This window comes from Gallus gallus, chromosome 3, assembly GCF_016699485.2.
Source record: "Gallus gallus isolate bGalGal1 chromosome 3, bGalGal1.mat.broiler.GRCg7b, whole genome shotgun sequence".
NCBI classification, from domain to species: Eukaryota; Metazoa; Chordata; class Aves; order Galliformes; family Phasianidae; genus Gallus; species Gallus gallus.
In genome coordinates, this window is record NC_052534.1 from 2,668,404 (window position 1) to 2,686,027 (window position 17,624).

Here is a 17,624-nt window from a genome sequence, read left to right on the forward strand (position 1 = left end):
GTGCATAAATGAACCAGAAGCTTCACACTGCAATGCTGCTTGTGCTAGAAGACATGGGGAGCTGGACAAACAGTCTAGCAGTTGGAACCTGGTTGGAACCTGGTTCCAGGTTGGAACCTGGCTCTCTTTGATATTTCTTTTGTTTTTTCTTTTTTTCTTTTTTTCTTTTTTTTTTTCCTTCCTTTCTTTCTTTCTTTCTTTCTTTCTTTCTTTCTTTCTTTCTTTCTTTCTTTCTTTCTTTCTTTCTTTCTTTCTTTCTTTCTTTCTTTCTTTCTTTCTTTCTTTCTTTCTTTCTTTCTTTCTTTCCTTCTTTCTTTCCTTCCTTCCTTCCTTCCTTCCTTCCTTCCTTCCTTCCTTCCTTCCTTCCTTCCTTCCTTCCTTCCTTCCTTCCTTCCTTCCTTCCTTCCTTCCTTCCTTTTTTTTTTTTTTTGTTTTTAACCAGACACTGAAATTAAGTTGACCAAATTTACTAAAGCACCTTTACAGACTCAGTACTTCCTTGAACAGTTTCCAGTTCTGTTGATGTCTGTTCATCGTTTTTAGAGATTCTTTAGTATCTAACCCTTGTGCCTGAGATTTATTCTCAAAGGGACACTGGGCTTTGCAGAGCTGACTTGCAGAGGTCTAGGCCTGTACTGAAATTTGCAGAAGCGGTTGTGTTCTCCTCTGAGTCTTGGCAACCCCTGGGATGCTACAATGTGGATACATGTGGTTATGCATCATCTACTATCTGGAGTAGGTTGAACTCATTCCCATTTTTCTTCTTGCTTCAGAAGCAGGAGCAAAGAAAGATTTATCTTTTAGACTTTTCTTTCCATCACCTTTGGAAAGGGCTTACAGTTTGCTCTATGTTCAGTAGCTGTTTTCTTCTCCTAATCTTAACTTTTGGTCTAAGTACGGACCAAAGGCTTATTCCAAGACAACTAACTTCATACTGTCTTAAAAAAAAAAAAGAATAATGAAAACAAACAAACAAGCAAAACAACACTGTTCTGTTTTCACTTTGGAGCCATGCTTCTGTGACAATGCCACTGACATAGGTCTGTGGATCTTGCTAAAGAATGGGAAAATGAGTATGTATCTGTTCTGATAGTGTCACTGACAACAAAAGAGTGTGTGGACAGCCCAGATGAGGACTAAAAATTGACATCAGAAGATTTGTATTTGGTATTACTAGGCAGAATCCTGCTTCTGCAAATCATGAGAAGTTCCCTACAAATTCCAGAAGATGGTTTATGAAAATAAAATTGAACCATCCCATGTAAGTAATTTCCCTCAGTTAGAGAGACGTTTTGGAAACAAATTACTCAAAGGAGTAGATTCTGGTTCTATGCTGTAAGCACATAGAGTTGCCCACAGAATAGCCCTGTGATTCTCTTTACACGATAACTTCCTTTAGTTTACTACTAAATTTTTTATATTCTCCACAGTATTCTTACAAAGGGTGGGACAGAGACTTCAGATATAATACTTTGGCACTTACCCCATCTGGTCATACGGTAGTTTAAGAGGTGACAAAATAGAGGAATTGCACTTACAAGAAGAATTTCGATCCCAGTTTCTGTGGTCACATGGTGAACACGTTAGATGAACACTCACAGGGTGCCACTCAGTGTGTTAGAAATGCTGTCATAGCTCCTGTCTGAAATCCATCACCTCCTCTGACAGGCAGTGTTAGATCTCCTCAAGCTGGCAGGCTTGTGGCTGGCTAAATGTCATCTCTGTTCCTGTTGTAATGCTCAAACCACCCTCTTTACAGATTCAGTTACAAATATGTTAATGTCATTTCCATGGGATCTTCTAGTACAACTCCTCCTCTATACTACTTTGGATCCAAAAAATTGTTTGCTTCTTACGCTCTTGGTCCTTGTAACTGTGGATGAATCTGTCTGCTTGTTTCTTTTAGGCCTTGTTTAGCCTGATCTTTGTCTAGTGACTGTACAGTTGAGCCCTTAGAAATGGCAGAGAACAATAGCAGCTGCTTGGCTGTGAGCAGTCACGTGTTCTGGTAATTTGTGTAAGAACACAGTCTGCTTAGTGGTTGTGACATAGATATTCAGGACTGGATTGATAGTATGCAGGAGATTAGCTTTCTGGGATGGGTGCAGTTGAAACATGACTTCCCTCCTTCTTTTGCACTGCTTTGGTGAAAGCATGTCCAGCAACAAGTTTCGATCCTTTGCCAAGATGAACAATCAGGGGACAAATCTGAACAGCGAGGAGCTGGTGGGACTATTTTCCACTTGGTTTCAACTTCTGCAAACAAAGCTAGTGAAGCAGACGCAGCCTAGCTAGCTTACGGGACCCTGCCAAAAGGGATGAGTCTCAAGGTGCCTGTTGCATCTTCCAGGATTAAGAGGGACTACATAAATGACAGAGGGCACGTGGGAGTTGACAGGATTGGGCCATTTGTTTGCAATGCACCTCACTGCCTATCACCCTGGCACTTCATACAAAAGATAATCAATTTCAGTGATAGTGTAAAAACCACTCCCAATGACACGGGGCTTCATTTAAGGGCTAATTAGTATGGTGACATCAGTTCTGAGGGATGCTATTTACACACCAGTGTGGCCGAAGAGACCAATGGTTTTACTCCAAGACATAATCAAAAAAGTCACAAGAACAAAAAAGTTTAAATGGATTTCCAATGTTCTCAGAGACACAAAAATGACAGCGAAAGCTACTTTTTAATCTTGGGGCAGATTAAATCAGTATGATTATTGTGAAACATTCACCATACTCTGGAGGGAGGAAAATTAAGCAAAGATGCAATTCAGCAGACCTGTCAGATGCTTTTCAGTAGACCTAAAACTGCGTGAGGTTGGAGAATTTCCCAATAATATAGAACAGAATCACAGAATCATTAAGGTTGGAAAGAACCACTATGATCATCTAGCCCCACCATTTAGGGCACAAGGCTGCTATACTGTGCCTGCTGTTAAGCGTACCCCAAAATAAAGGCAATAGGGTCCTCAATCCATCTGTATGCGTTATGTTGTTGCATTGCAATGAAAACATTTCATCTATATACTTACATTTATGCCCTTTCTCTCCCTTTTCCTTGTGGGCATTTTTGTGTATGCAGCAGGAGCGCACCTGGGCCAAGCTCTGTAAACTGTTGGCAACCTGTAGGCAAAAAGCATAGGAGGGAAAATGCATGAAAGGAGAACTGCCCGGTTGTCAAAGGAAGCCAAGCCTGACTTTTTGCTTTGTTCTTATTGACACATGCCACTTGTGCTTCACATTCTTACGTTGCTGAGAAACCCTGTCATCTGCAAACAAAAACAGCTCATGCACTATAGAGCTGAGTGTGCCCAGATTGTAGAGAGGCCAATAGTTGCACTCAGCATGGGAGGACTTGCTGCATTGTTTCCATGCACACAAAGAGGTACTTTTTGGCATCTGATTCAGGGCTTATGAAGCAACTTTTCTGCAGCTAATATGTTTTATCAGGAAGCTTAATCTAAGGCTTCTTTGAAGACTGTGTTCTTAACCAGTATATAAAAAGCTGATGTTAAGTTATGAATTGTGATCCAAAATACTGGTCAGTATGTTATTAAAAAATCATAGCATGCAAGATTTCTGTTACGTAGTTTTTTAGTCAGGAGCACCTCACTGAGAGTTACTGAATACTTCTCCAAACCCTTGAAAAGACAAGTAGTCTTAGTATTAGGTTTAGTAAGCTTCTCTAGTGAGTGTATGTTTTACTGAGAATAGAATTTGATCCTCCAGTAACCTTCACGGTTTGTTTTCTGTCCATTTGTTTGTGCCCTGTCACTTCTTAATCAACACTCAGGATGGAAAAACAGGAGGCTCAAGTGTGGATTCCTGTCAGAGCTGTTTGTACAGTAAGGGCTAGCTCTGTCCTTGGGTTTGTAGCCATGAAATGCAGTGACTGCAGGAATATATCTGAAATAAAAAATTGGTTCCAGTGGTGAAATAACAGTGTTTTCCCAGCCAAAAACTGCTTAGTCAAACAACTGGAGAGTAATGGACTGGCTATATTTGTATTGCTGCAGTGACACATTTAGAGACATCAACCAAGAGGGCACGGCTGGTTTAAGGTACCTGATGGAAGGTGTTTGCAGTAATGAAGCCTCATCAGCACCAAGGTGGGGGTGGGCAGGTGGCAGACTGCTGCGAGGGGTCTCCTCCCATTCAGATTCCCCATTACATCCGTGGGGGTCTTCTGTCTTGAGCAGGGGGCTCGTAGCTGTCTCTAGTGGGCTCTGACTAATGACTAAATGGGAGGAAAGATGAAGAATTAGCACTTCTGTGATTTCTCTTGCTTTCTTTCACCCATCCTTGACAGACTGTAAATGGATTTTCTGTAGCTGTCACATTTCACTGGGAAAATCAGCATGGTATCTCTTTAAATGATCAGTCATCATCTATAGGGTTTGTGCTCAGCTCTTGCACTGTAACCACATGAGACCAAGAGGTAACAAGGAGACCTTTCAGTTACCAAATCAGAATTCCTGCTGGGATGTCTATGGGAAAAAAAGTGCCCCAGTGCTGTTCACCCTGAAGACAATAACAGGACATGGGTATCTTCACTGCTTGTCACCAACCAGGCTCTGGACACCGAGTTTCTGCCACCACCATGGCTACCTGGCTCCCCTTTAAACAACTGCATCTGCACACACTCACACATGAGCTGTGTGAACTTCAGCGAGAGAGAATAGTCTGCACAACCTCATGTTTTCTGCATTGCTTACGGCCAGCTTCCTCATTTTTGGAACACTTCAGATTTCCAGCTATTCATAATCTGGAATATGTAAAAATTGCAGCTTTTTTTGTTGAGAGGGATTAAAAAAAAAAAAAAAAGTAAAAACTTGGTTCATGCTTCAGGCTTGGTAAGTAATTCCAACCTCAAGGAAAAACCTGTGGGGTAAGTTCCCTGATGCCTGGTGTTTGCAAAGGGCTTGGCACAGCAATGCCACAGTGTTTGCAGGAAGCAGGTTAGGCCACTGCTTTGCTTCTGCCGTGCTGAGGAAGAATGGTTAAGACTCCTGAGCTGAGAACACTGCTTGCTGTCTGCATAGGAAAACAACAACAATGCTTTATTGTTTAATTACAAAAACTGTCAATAATAACTGCATATATTTACTTTGGCACAGCAATAAGACCGATTTAAGGCAGGGAAATCCTCATGAAGCTTTAAAGAAGAGCCATTATAGAAAGCCCATCTGCAGTTTGGCAGTGTTGCGAAGGCATTACATAGTTGGGTACAAAGAAAAGTCATTTCAGCAGTCCACTGAGCATGATTTAGTGTTTTCAGAGTTGAAAAAAAAGCTTATTGTGTCTGCTTCTTCCCTGGCTTGTATTCCCTCTTATGTGGGATTCTGGTGCCTATATACCCTTGTTTTAAAGGATTCCAGTGCTAGTGCTTATGGTTTGAAGGCGTCATTAGTCTCAGAACATAAATGCTGGCAGACTACATAGACTGAGCTGTGCCTATACATACAGGGCAGTTTGATTCTTCATTATCATCTCTCTTGGCACTGAATAAGAAGTCTGAAAATAAACAGTACATTGATTTGGTTTAACTTGGTAACATATGGATGTTAATTTTGTGTTTATGAAAGAAACCAAGCAGTAGATAGAAAATGAATTCTGCTATTGACTACTCTAAAAGTAAGCCAGAAGGAACAGAACAGTGTGTTGTGGTTTAGAGTCATGCCTTGTGCGTGTCTGTAACACGGCCAAGCCAGGCTCTGAAGATGCAATGTCTGTTGAACTCAGCAGAAAGATGCCCTAAGGAGATGATGGTGTCTGGAGTTTAAGGCTGTCACCCCAAAGCTTTGTGTCCTCTTTACTCTCCAGCAATGCATTTTCTTACTATTTCACCTTTAAATATTTGACAGAGGATTTTTTAAATTAAAAACTATGAAAAGATTAAGTGATTAAAGGTAACAACCATAGACAGATGGAAATGGGACTAGGGAAAAGAGGAGTTGAGGAGTATTTAAGGGAAAGAAGGCAGAGGGTGCTGTAGTTGCTTTGAGAAAGACTTCCTCTTATTTGAGCATTCGGAGGTATATTAAGAAAAAAAAGGCAAAAGAATGCAGAAGTATTTTTAAAGTCGTGGCTGGGGACTGAGTATTGATCCTTCCACAGAGGGACTTCTCTGGACAGCTTCTTTTCTTGTAGGAAGTTGTGGAGCATACTTTGTAGTCAGTGGTCATGTAGCAAGGAAAGTTTGAGCTAGCAAACAAGGCTCCATCCTCAGAAAATGTAACAACTCGGAACTGACAGCAGCAGAAATTACTCCCTGTGAGGATCAGCATTACTCAGCATTATTGTGTGACTGCTAAATCAGTTCCCTGACACTGCTTTCAGAGACCTGCTGGCAAAGGCTCAAGCCAGAGACAGCTCTGCTCTGCCTGTCAAAGAGAGGAATGGTTTGGGGGGCAATATATGCTAGAGCTCACTGAAAGATGACAGCACATTCCAGTTGGGGTGTATTTCTAAAGCTGTTGTGTGACATCCAGCCCATAACAGCTGAGAAAGGCAGTGGTTACAAGCTCAATCTTTTGCACTTTGTTCTGTTTGCATATAATTAACAGTTCTGCCTCGTCACAGTGAGCAAGCAGATTACATGCACAAGCACAAGCATTCTTCTGAATCCTGACAGGAGTTATGTTCAGTTGGCCTGAATTAACAGAAGTCAGTTAATATAATTGAGGTTTTTCTGCTTTATTCTCACCTGTACTACAATTGTAATGTACCTTCAATTAGCAGAAAATTAGAAACATTTCCTCCATTTCGTTCATAATGTAATATGCTAGTATGTTTGTTGAAGAACTGAAATAGATTCAATTATTCATTTCTATCTGAACTCCATCTGTTAGCAATAACAGGTTATCTGAATCAGATATATAAAGTGGCTGTGATAGCTTTTGTTAAGCCATGAAATGAGACATTCAGACAACATGAATCACTCAGCAGCTTGGTAACATGAAATAATGAAGTGGTGAAATGCTCTTAGCACCCTACAAATTGATTGCAATGACAGTACATGGCCTACATTGAAAATTGCTTAATGGAATACTTTAGATAGGTTTAATTTGCTTGGGAAGTTGCTCAGATGTTATTGGATTGTACAGAGAGGAAAGTTTGGGTCAAAAACTTTGAGAGAAGTTCATGCCCATCAGAATCCTTATTAATCCTTCATCCTTAAAATCCCTGATGCTGTTACTAAGGTGGTCCAGTTTGAGCTTGAAAAACACAGCCCCTGCACTGATACAGTTCTGCAAGATTAAACCATTGGCTTGGGTGAGTGAAAGAAACCAAGCATTTGTCTATATAACCTGTCATATACCAACAGGGCTTGTAAAATGTAAACCAACCAAACAAAACAGCTCTGATGGCTTACTATTTGACTGAAGGACTGGCTCACTACTGTTTGCCTTCCTGTGAAATTACTGTGTACGCCCAATGCTAATGCAAAGCTCCCTGCATCTTCACATCAGTTTCCATCACAGGGAGAGTTCCAAAGAAAAGGAACTATCCAGTGAGTGCCTTCAGAGTGGGGAGCTGTCCTGGACTCAGTGCCTGGGAGACAGGTTTGTTTATCAGCAAGATATCTTCAGTAGCTAGTAACACGTTTTCCTCTTTTCCAGTGAAGATAAAGAATTTGGACTTCTGTCAGGAAGATGAGGTACAAATTGCTTTCTGTGTTTAGCCTATGTGTAATGGTTGTTTTGGGCAGGCTCAGGTAAACAGCTTCCCTACACAGACTAAACAAAGAAGAAAACAAACAGAGCCATAGCAGCAACATGAAAGTTCCCAAAAGAAAAGTCAGTCTTTTTCAGACAGGCTTTAATTTTATTTTGTGATGAGGAAAGATCAAAAACTATCTATGTCTGCTGTGGTTGGGCAGAAAGGAATAAAGAATAACTGATAAAGTGCAGAAACAAACACAAATAATTTTAGTCAGTGAAAGTATTTATTTCTAGCAGAAAACAGTTGACCCAACTTGGTGTCTCGGGTGACATTCTGGCTGTTTGTTCAGTACATTCACTGCCTATGACAGTGCTTTCACCAATCATTTCTGCAGGTAGATGTTCCACGTTTCTTCTTTCTGTGCGGTGATAAATCATAGAATCGTAGAATGGTTTTAGTTGGAAGGGACCTTATCTAGTTCCAGCCCCCCCTCCTATAGGCAGGAACACCTCCCTCTAGACCAGGTTGCTCACAGCCCCATCCAGCCTGGCCTTGAATGCTTCCAGGAAGGGGGCATTCACAGCCTCACTGGGCAGCCTGTTCAGTGTCTCACCACTCTCATAGTAAAGAATTTCTTTCTAACATCTGGTCTAAATCTACCCTCTGACAGTTTAAGACCATTTCCCATTATCCTGTTGCTACCTGCCCTTATAAAAAGTCTCTCTCCAGCTTTCCTGTAGGCCTCTTCAGGTACTGGAAGGCCTCTATAAGGTCCCCCTGGAGCCTTGTCTTCTCCAGGCTGAAAAGCCCCAGCTCTCTCAGCCTGTCCGTGTAAGAGAGGTGCTCCAGCCCTGTGATATCTTCGTGGCTCTTCTCTGGACCTCCTCCAACAATTCCATGTCCTTCTTGTGTTGGGGGCACCAGAACTGGACACAGTACTCCAGATGCGGTCTCAGGAGAGCAGAGTAGAGAAGCAAAATAATCTCCCTTGACCTGCTGGTCACACTTCTCTTGATGCAACCCAGGATGCAGTTGGCCTTCTGGGCTGCAAACTGATGCTGCTGGCTCATGTTGACTCTTTCATCAACTGACACTCCCAAATCCTTCTCCTCAGGGCTGCTCTCAAGCCATTCTCTGTCCAGCCTGTATCTGTGTGCTTGGTATTGCTCTGAGGCACAGGCAGGACCTTGCACTTGGCCTTGTTGACTTTCCTGAGGCTGGCATGGCCCCACCTCTCCAGCCTGTCCACGTCCCTCTGGATGGCTGCCCATCTAGCCTGTCAACTGCACCACTCAGCTTGGTGTCATCTGCAAACTTGCTGGGGATGCATTAATACTGAGTATTGTACAGTTCAGGTGGTGCTGCCCAGGTTAGAAGTAGGAGAGCAAGAATTAATCTATTGTTAGTTTTACTTGGTCAGATTTTAGTGTAATAACTCCCAGGTTTAGTAGGAAATGAAGGATTTTACCATGTATCATGCATGACTGCTGTGAATCCAGTCCCTATTTAATATTTTTTTCCTATCCATCTTATTCTATCTTTCTTTAATGTAGCAAATGTTAAGTAGGATAACTGTATGAAGTTGTGATGTCTTTCAGTTGTACTTAATTCTTGGGTTTCTGGTCTCATACTAGGGCTAGTGTTACTGTCCCTCAGGGATGCCCTAAAATAATGGGAGCTGGATTGGAAGGATGTTCTCAGGGTTAATTCAGGTCATCTCTCTGGAGTCAATTCCTTATGCATATAAATATTGTTGTTAAGCAACCCAGGCATATATATTTCATTGAGTAAAAGTTGCTCACGTGTAGAGGTGGTTGGCACTGAAGCAGTCAAAGGAAATTTATTTGCAATGAAATGTTTCATAAAAGTTTTAGACGAACCACTGATCTTTCTGTAGATGCGTGAGAACGTCAGACATATTCTGCCATTGGCTGAAAACCCTGGGCCAAATCTTCTATGTTAATCAAATGTATCTGGATGAAGTTATAAATTCAGATGAGTGCTTTACACTACTGAGTAGGTTTTACCACTGCAGTAATTGAAATGTGCTTTGTTGCCTAGGACTTCCTGCTACAAAATCCGTCCTACTGAAATCTGACTTAACACAGAGAAAAACTACCAATCCAGATATGAACACTGGTTTTTCCTTTGGATCATGAAGTGCACAGTCTTTTAATTCATATTTTCCAGCGATGCTATATATTGTAAATGGCTTCACAAGCATCTGCCTGTGCCAGGATGGAGTTCATTTTCAATACTGTGCTTTATTAAATGTGAGAAGCACACCAGCACTAGAAATGCCTGGGTGATAAGAGGATGCACTTTTTATCTGCCTGGAACCTGACTGACATCTCTGAATGCTGTTATATCTAAACAGCTTGAATATGTGACCTCATTCCTTAAATGCCATCACTTGAACAGCTCTTGTTGCTAAAATAAAAGCACTGTTGATTCTCTGTTGTGAGAACTCCTACAGACCCTCTGACAAGCACAAACTAAACAGTACCTTTTCTCACTGTGATACAAACGATTGCTTGGTTGTAGCAATTACAGTGTACCTGTAGCAGCAATTACAGCAAAGGCGTTGCTTGTGGATTTGATGGCACACACTTGTGTTACCATCCAACTGTCACATAAATCTCTGCCACGTGGAGTAGGACTGGGAAACAGACCACAAGGAAAATGAGCCTGGAAAGGTAAAGTGGCAGAATAACTTTGTTTTCTTATACCAACAAGCAGTTTGTTAACTTACAGCATAGACTTTCACTGAGGGAAGACTGCAGTTGAGACAGACTTCCCAGTAAGATAAGAAGAGACCAGGATCAGCTTTCTCATTTTCTGCTATCTTTTAATGCTCTGAAATAAGCTTTCTGCAACGTAGGCCCTTATTGGTGCTTTGTAAAGTATAAGCAGGATTTAAAAAACATAAGCTGTGACCTCTATTCAAGCACAACTGTGTGTTTCTCAAGAAACAATGCTTGTGTGGAAAAGCTGAACTTTGGCTGGGAAGCTGAAGGATGGGCTGGATAAAAAGCTTTTTTTGTTGTTGCTGTTATCTATAAAAAGCATTTTTGTGGAGCACTGTGCAAATTCCCTGCAAGCTAAACCAAAGAGAAGATAACTCTCATTTGAGTGAATATATTTATTGACTGTTGTTTGAACAATCTTTTTTGTTAGCCTGAGTTTATTTCAAGTAGTATTCCAGAACAGTATTGTGGAAACCTACTTGCATACAGGTGTGTTGAAGATGTATTTAGGACTACAGTTGCAAACTCTGTCCCTTGTTATTCTTTGTTACTATATTGAGGTAAGTGTCCCAAAGGCCAAAGGGACCAGAGAGTAGGAAGGACATTCAGGTAACTGACACATCTTTAATGTAATCTAGAACTCTTACAAAAGCTGACTGTAACTTGCTTTAAATTGCTCAATGCAATCAAGCTGCTAGTTAGCTGGGCATTTTCGGATACCCGCTCGTGAGACAACAGGGACTCAGATAAGCCTGGCTGGCACTTGGGAAGGTGAGGGAATTGCTGTATTGGAGAAGGCTGAGATTCCACAAGGCTTTAAAGGTCAAGAGGAAGCACCTTGAGGCCAATATTGAAAGTGATTGGCAACCAGGGCAACTAAGCCACTGAGGGAGTTATGTGCTTACTCTGCCTGCTGCCAACAAAACTCCTGCCAGCATCTTTTTGTGGTAGATGAAGTCTATTAATTCTGCATGCATACACATCAGCAGAAAGGGTCTAGCATTACTCTGATCTAAATGGAACAAAATGTGGATGTGAAGGACAGTCACATCCAAGTGAGGCAAGGAAGTGTGTTGGCAATGTTCCCAAAAAGAATGGGGAAACATTTCACTCCCATGAAGGCACAGTGGCTGCATCGTGGGCCAGATCGCGGCTAGATTCCTAGGGCTGAGAAGGAGCAGGATGAGACCTTTTACAATAGATGCAGAGTTTAAGTTGTCTCTAATTTTCTCTGATCAGATTACATACATTTACAGACTTGTTAACACTGCAGACAGAGGACTCAGGTGCACCGGCAGTGCACAGAAGTGGCAGACGGAACAGTGGGGATGATTTTTAATTACATCTTTTTTATATTAACAAATGAAAGAAAATTGAGCTTCCCTCAATGATCATCAAAGATCATTTTCTTAGATCCGTAAGTGAAAAGTGTACAGATTGAAGGAAAGATGACAATTCTTAATATTAGAAGACAAAATTAAAGGCGGAGCTGTGAGAAAACCCATAATGAATGATTCAATGAAGTGGCTAAAGCCATTGTAGAACACAAACTGTTTTTAATTGGAAACATCGGACAGTTTCATCTTTCTATCAAATGTTCAGAGGAAATCAAATACCCCGTTGTATAAAAAGCAGCTGGGACACAGGGAGAATGGCACTTCTATCAGTGCTCTGTAAGAGATCAATGACAATTTTAATTGATGCTATTTTGGTTCTATGGTATGGTTGATAACTAGAATAGAAATATCTGAACTGCCTGTTCTTAGAAATATGTGGGCTTTATTCAGGAGAATCTTCAGCTGAGAAACAAGTACAAAAATCAGATGAAATCTGCAGATACAGGAGAATGAATGCAATTAGAGTTCGTTCATCAGTTTCTGAAGAATATGGAGACTGTCAACACTCAGGCAACTTAATAGCAAAGCCAGACATCAGACACATCACATTACTCTAAAAACTAGCAGGCAGCTCTTAAAATAACTAAATACATTGTAAGTAACAGTTGCTATAAAGTTTGTTTTCTTGCATCTTTAGACTTTACAGAGCCCTTTTATGGCTTGTTCTTTGTCAGCCTTGAGATCACAGCACGGTCCTACTAAATCCATCTCTTGATTTCTTTGGTGTCAGTGTTACATACCAAAACAAATAGAAACTGGATTACTGAAGTAGTGGGAATATGTTTTCAAGTCTGAACAATAGCAGTATTCCCAGTTTGCTCTTGTTTTTCAAGTACAAAGAGTAAGATTGCTGTAGAGCAGTAGAGACAATAATAGAAAACAATGTGGCTAATTTTGGAAGTAGGGTTTCTACAATTTATGTGTGAAGAGAACTACTGTCAGTCATTTCAAAAAGAAAAAATCTAGCTGGTGGTCCTTGCTGTGGGCTGAAAGGTTGTTGTAGGGCATTGGCAAGTGGGTTTGAGCTTGTGGTGCACGGGCATGTGAAAAGTGGGTGGTCTTTTGACTTCTCAGGCTAACCATTGGGAATCAGATGGTCCAATGCACATCCATGTTCTGGTGAAGTCATAAATCCCAGGCTTATGCTGGGACTGCTATTATAATTCACAGAGATATCTGGTGATGCTATGCTTTTCATGGAGCCCATGTATCCCCTGGTTAGTTTTGAACTACTTAAGCCCAAGAGCTGCAGGCTGGATTCTCAGCTGCCACGAACTCCCAGAAGTGCACTGATGTGAGCAAAGCAGCCCGGCTCCATGCAAGCCGAGGAGCTTATTCAATGACTCTGCATGGAAGGCTGATTTTAATGACAATTCTCTCAAATACATAACACCTTTTAGCCAGGAACTGATTTTTATCCAGGTTGGTACAAATTAAGGATCACTTCACTTTTTCAGGAAGCAAATGCACGTGTCCATGATTCTACACATTTTCAGGGTTATCTTTCAAAAACAGGGCACTCTGCAAATGTCCCTAACTCGTAATTCTGCCACCAAGTGCTGTGGTGGTCTCAGGATGAGGTTGTGTTCCTTCCACTGTAGAGCTGTGTTGAAGAGATGCTCCCTCTGGAGAAGTGTGAGGGAACAGATTTCTGCAGGGCTGCTTCAGCTGGCAATTCCAGCCTCAGATTATGCAGCAGGGCTCCAGCTCTATCCTCATTATACTTCAAACCCTCATTAGCACTGAGGATTATATTAGCATTGATAACTTTGTGTTGGGACAAAACCAGTCTCTTCTTCAAGCATCCTTCTTCCTCCTGCTGCTCACATTCCCACACTCTTGCCAGGTTAGCTCACTTGTGTTTCTTCATCATGCCAGCCTCTGGGTCTGGAGTGGCTATACTGAAGTCATACTTCCGTCATCTGAAGATCTTATTACATGAATTAAATAGCTGCCTCTCCTGAACCTCTTGTTTCCTAGTTTAAATACCTTTTGATTTTTTTTTTCCCAGCTCTGTTGTGCTTTCTATGTTTTAGGTGGAATCTTTCTAAAATGCTTCCATTACATTAACTTTGTGATGAAGGTTTTGTTTATTATTATACATCCAAATGTATTTTCAGATTATATTTGTTGGGGCATTTTTTAGCTCATTCTCAGTCTACAAGAAACTTAACCTGTGAGTGCAAAAAATGCAGAGATTCAAGCTGGCTATTCACTAAACAAATACATGGCTGCTTCAGAATATTGTTTAACAGTGTAATACCTTCTGATTTTAATAGCATTATATAATTAGAAGGAGCAGAATGGAAGGTCAGGCTTTAAAGACAGTCCTCATGCCACTGTAACTCCTGCCACTGGATTCACATTGTATCAGACTTGCTATTTTAGTCCTTCTGCCTTTAGAAATCCATGAACAACTGCATCATACTGTAGTGAGGCACACACCTGAGGGACAAACTGGTCTTTAGGAGTAAGTTTTGAATGAGAAGAAAGAATGGGGAATAACTTGGACTTAAATGTACATCTACAGTAACAGAACTGAGTCAAACCATAAATAAATTCTGTGTAGCAAGGTAACTTGAAGTTAGATTTGTCACTGTTTTTCTGTCTCAGCTGTTGTTGTAATAGAAAAGGGGATTTCTTGCCCTTTCTTTTATAGACTTCAATCTCTGCATATTGTGGCTCTGATTCCTTCCAGCCTTTGTCTCCTCATCCTCTCACATTGCTCTTTCAGAGACCTCGGGACACAGGTTCTGTTTTGTTCTGCCTTCTTTTTCCTCCAGTTGATGCTGACTGGCACTGCTCTGCCTCTCCAGGCTGCAAGGCACAAGGGGCACACAGTTTCTGTACATAAACTCCCACCTTTCCTATCCACCTTTTCACACTCTTCCCCACCAAGCTGTCATTGACAAGCCACCAGATGCTGAGCCCTGGCATTACACAGCTCCTTGTGAGAAAATTACCTCATTTGGGCACAGGGACAGGAACAGCCAGCCGTCCTTCATGCTCACTGGATGAGATGGCCATTATTTTTGGAAGAGTACTACATGGCTTATGGTGGCGTCAGAGTTTCTGTGTAGCAGCACTGAGAACACAAATACCCAAGCTTATCTCTTGCAGGATTTTGCGGGTTTTTTATCCAAGGATTGCCAAACCCCAAACCCGCCCACAGTGTCAAATCCCATGTGATATTCCCCCAGGTGATATGGCAGCGCACACTGCATAAATGTATTCCACACGTCTGTTTGTTGTCAGTACTCAGGATTTTAAAACCAATTAGCCGTGTGCAGACATGCAGCCCGATGTGGAGCTGGATCAGTGGAAATGAAATGGTTCTGTGTGTTCTGAGCATAGTGATCCTCCTGAACTTCAGACCGTGTGGGTTCCCACCACCTCATTCAGCCCTGCTTTCAGCTGACATGTTCGGTCTGTCTGTGGAGTTCTAAGAAATCAGATTTTAAAAGAAAAACATAAGCCCAGCCTGGCAGGAGGTATTTATGATATCTGTGTATCACACAGGGACTGATTGGGATTGTGGATTTGCTGTGTTATGCTCTGTAAACACTAGTTCATGTAGCCTTTGTCTTAGATGCTTACAGCAGAAGGGAGTTCACAGAATTGCATGCAACTAGCTATAAGGTAATATATAACGCCTATATATGCTATATGTGATGACTTACCCACATACCCAAATGTGCCATTATGGGATACTATTCACTGCTTGCTGAGGTTCAATTGTTTACCCTTTTTTTTTTTTTTTTTTTTGTCAACACGTATATATGTTTTTTGCTTGCTTGTAGATGTGGTTTGCAAATCCAAGCAAATCCCAAACACCTGCAAGAAAAATCAACTCACCCATAAAAGTAGGTGGCAAAATGACTGCTGCTTTTCCACTGTCCTCTTTGGTTCATTGTTGCCTCATTTTTCCAAAACACCCCCACATAACATGTCTTTCATCCACCTGTTGCATTGTGTCTTGTGAACTGTGTGTAGGAGGAGGTAATGACTTCTTAACATGCCAGGATATTGCATAAGCCAGTGAGCCTTGGTTCTTGACACGGATGCCTAGGCATTCTGTAACAGCAAACATGAGCCTACTTAAACAAAATCAAGTAGCCTGTCAGGTTCAAGACAGCATACTTAGCTTAGCTGGTTCACATTTGCATATGCATTTATAAATATATATCTCACACACAGTTACAAATGCTTAAATAATTACAGAGAAGGAATACTCACTATCTGAACTGAAAATTCCAAGCAGAGAGGTAAACAAAATCCTTAACATAGTTTGTTTAAAAATGACGTATTTGTAGGGATGTCATTCAGTTGCCATAAAATGATCTTGAATATAATGAATGTATTATATTATGTATTTATATGGGGGCACCTGATTTTATGAAAAAGCAGTTCAAATAGGACTTATTATTTTTGAAAACACCGGGAGATGATATATCTTGTACTACTTTCAGGAATAATACTGTTATTTTTATTTGGTTGCAGTTGGATGTATGCTATAAGAAGTGAGAACTATCCAGTCCTGGGCTGCTTTGGTCTGAGGAAACTAAAGTAGACAGTTTTAGACAGCACCAGTTGTGAGTGCTGACCTTCCTATTCTGTGCAGCAGCAGCTGGAGGTCCTGTCCATTTCAGCATCCCTTTTTGTCTCCTACCAGCTGTCTTTTTATCACACAGTGGGATGCATAAATTACTTCTAGAGGTTCAGCACCCTGGGGTGGCCATAGAAATGAATTTTTGAATAAAAAGTGCCTTAGATCATGGCAGAGAGGCTGAGCCTGCAGAGGTAGTAACCATCTTTGCAGAAAAGCCAGGATGGACATTTTGATGGAAGTGTTGCATGTCAGAAATATAAAATGCATATACATTTATGTGCCTTACGTCCTTTCTTTTTGCTGTGTTCTGGAAGAAAAAATAGGTTGCCTCAGGTATAGAGTTCAGTACATCATTGAAGATCTGTCTGAACTTCAAGCTATAAGAAGGGCTAAACTGAACCGGGTGAGAAGCAATGTGACACCAGCAATGAAGTGGCTAAAAGTGAGCTGAGTTTGAGGATTTCTCTTGGGAGTAAAAGGTGAAGTTTGCACTTTCATCGGGTGCTGAAAAAGACCTCCCGAGGGACATCTTGCCATCCTACCAGTTACACAAGCATGCCAAAACAGGAGGAAATTGTCTATGTATCACCTGAGATTACACAGAATTTAGCAGAACAGACAAATTCTTAGGTTTAACAAGCAGGAACAAGCAGGCTATCTTTTCAGGGAAAGGATTTATTTGAAATGGCAATTGGTGGGCCTGTCTTCATTTCACATTCTAACTAGAATGCTTAGAAAACATCTTTATGCTGTAAGGAATACAATATGTATGCCTTATTAACTTATTCTTCCCCTCGATTGTAGCCTAGGCTAAAGAAATTACTAACAGAGTAATGTCAAAAAGCTGTTTGCCATCACTCAGTGAGGTTGGTTTTACAGCATACCACACAACTGAAGCTGAAGCATGTTGTGATTTTATTAGCTTAGCAGCAGTCTTGGGAAACTGATTTGCCAGGTGACATGAAAGAAAATACAATTAAGTGCATCATTAGTCTTGTGAAAAATCAGAGTGAGCAGCTCTGAGTGAGTGAGTGGCTCAGCTAAAAAATGAGAATTGTAAGCAAAGAGAAATGGTGGAGGAAGTAAGTTTCTGAGGGTAGACAACACCTTCCATCTTTGTTTATCTGCGTTAGCTTCAGAAAGACTGTCCTGTGCTTCATCAGAAAGACCTGTTCAATGTTTCTGTGGCACAATGCAGAA

At 41.2% G+C, this 17,624-nt stretch overlaps 1 long non-coding RNA gene across 10 annotated transcripts in view; it reads right to left on the reverse strand.

The window, feature by feature from the left end:
* Positions 1-17,624, reverse strand: part of LOC107052842 — a 35,114-nt gene that overhangs the window by 11,582 nt on the left and 5,908 nt on the right. For 5 of the 10 annotated variants that reach the window (XR_003074329.3, XR_003074328.3, XR_003074327.3 and 2 more), the window contains exons 2-5: positions 15,671-15,889; positions 14,779-14,900; positions 4,072-4,243; positions 3,039-3,129 (exon numbers count right to left, since the gene is read on the reverse strand). This is a non-coding gene — a long non-coding RNA (uncharacterized LOC107052842). Of the gene's footprint in view, positions 1-1,538; positions 3,130-4,071; positions 4,244-7,935; positions 8,090-8,402; positions 10,360-11,735; positions 14,633-14,778; positions 14,901-15,670; positions 15,890-17,624 lie in introns of those variants that run through there. The other 5 variants (XR_005858420.2, XR_003074321.3, XR_006938864.1 and 2 more) reach the window with 4 other exon arrangements.